The 1866-nt window shown below is 53.0% G+C and overlaps 1 long non-coding RNA gene across 1 annotated transcript in view; it reads right to left on the bottom strand.

Annotated features, from left to right (window-relative positions):
• Positions 1–1456, bottom strand: part of LOC130587015 (uncharacterized) — a 3994-nt gene extending 2538 nt beyond the window's left edge. Inside the window, exons 1-2 of the long non-coding RNA XR_008966741.1 lie at positions 1385–1456; positions 907–1256 (exon numbers count right to left, since the gene is read on the bottom strand). This is a non-coding gene — a long non-coding RNA (uncharacterized LOC130587015). The remainder of the gene's footprint in view (positions 1–906; positions 1257–1384) is intronic.
• Between the last annotated feature and the right edge of the window lie 410 nt (positions 1457–1866).

Genomic DNA, 1866 nt, shown 5'->3' with positions numbered 1-1866 from the left:
GGTAGACCTGGTGTCCCTAAATTCCCCATTCATTTCAATGGGTAGACCTGGTGTTTTTAAAATCCCTATTGGTTTCAATTGGTAGACCTGATGTCCCTCTACAACCATTTCAATGGATAGACCTGGTGCCCTAAAAAATCCCCATTCATTTCAACGGGTAGACCTGATGTCCCTTCAATCCCCATTGGATTAAATGGGTAGACCTGATGTCCCTTCAATCCCCATTCTTTTCAAAGGGTAGACCTGGTGTCTTTAAATTCCCCCATGCCTTTCAATGGGTAGACCTGTTGTTCCTAAAGTCCCCAAGTATTTCAATGGGTAGACCTGGTGTAATTAAAGTCCTCATTGTTTCAAATGGTTAGACCTGATGGCCGTTTAAGCCCCGTTCATTTCAATGGGTTGACTTGATGTCCCTATGTTCCCCATGCATTCTAGTGGGTAGACCTGATGTCCCTTCAATCCCCATTCATTTCAATGGGTAGACCTGTTGTCCCAAATATTCTCTCCCCCCCCCATTCATTTCAATGGGTAGACCTGATGTCCCTAAATTCCCCATTCATTTCAATGGGTAGACTTGATGTCCCTACAATCCCCATTGGCTTCAATGGGTAGACCTGGTGTCTGTAAGTTCCCCATTCATTTCAATGGGTAGACCTGGTGTCCCCAACACTCCCCATTCATTTCAATGGGTAGACCTGATGTCCCTACAATCTCCATTGCCTTCAATGGGTAGACCTGGTGTCCCAAAAATTCCCATTGACTTTAATGGGAGCTGGGAATGAACTGGGAAGGGACGAAAATTTTGGGAATTTTAGGAATATTTTGGGAATTTCTTCTTTTAATTTTGGGGAATTTTGGGGAATTTTAGGCCCCACCCCTCCCCTTCCCCCCTGATTGGCCGGATACTCTCGATGGGCGTGGCTCCCCGCCGCCTCCCCGATCCGTCCAATGGCGTAGAAGGCGTTGGCTCTGACCTCATCATCCGAGTCCCTCACGGCCAATCGGAACGCGGCGCCCAAATACGGCAAAAGGGGCGTGGCCTCCTCCTCCGGGAGGGCGTGGCTTAGCCGGCCAATCACGGCCGCCGCCCAGGACCGCGCCCCCGGGTGGGCGGGGTCAGCCAAAGCRGCCAATAGGGAGGGGAGGAGGCGGCGGAACAGCCCCGGAGGGGGGAAGGCCACGCCCACCCGGCGCTGGGCCACGCCCACCTCGAACAGCCAATCGGAGGCGGCCTCGCGGAGCTCCGAGAACTGGGGCTGATGGGAAAAAGGGGCGGGGTTTAATAGAAAAGGGGCGGGGTCAAAGGAAAAAGGGGTGGGGTTAAAAAGGAAAGGGGCGTGGTTTATTTTTATTGGCCACGCCCCCTTTAGGCCCCGCCCCCCACCTCATCAGCGTCGGGGTCGGGTCGTGATTGGACGCAGGAGACCTGGGGGAGGGGAGGGATAAAATTAGGCCACGCCCACCACGTTAAACCACGCCCAGAACCTCTTTAGGCCCCTCTCCCAAACAGATTTGGCCCCGCCCACCCTTTTAAGCCCCGCCCACAAATGCCAAAGTGCCTTTAAACCACGCCCAAAATCCATTTTAGCCACGACCACCCATTTAAGCCCTACCCAGAAACAAATTAAGCCACGCCCACGACACTTACATGCATTCAGGCCCCGCCCACCCTTTTAAACCACGCCCAAAGCCCATTTAGGCCCCGCCCACAACACCCAAATTAGGTTTAAGCCACAGCCGCAAAGCCCAAAATTAACTTTAAACCATGCCCAAAACTCAGGCCACGCCCCAAACCCATTTAAGCCACGCTCACAACCCCAAATTTGCCTTTAAGCCACGCCCACCCCTTTAAACCACACCCAAACC

Source organism: Malurus melanocephalus, unplaced genomic scaffold, assembly GCF_030028575.1.
Source record: "Malurus melanocephalus ecotype Western Australia unplaced genomic scaffold, MMel_1.1 scaffold_1459, whole genome shotgun sequence".
NCBI lineage: Eukaryota > Metazoa > Chordata > Aves > Passeriformes > Maluridae > Malurus > Malurus melanocephalus.
Note: the sequence above shows the minus strand (reverse complement) of the source record. Positions and strands in the feature narration are given on the sequence as shown.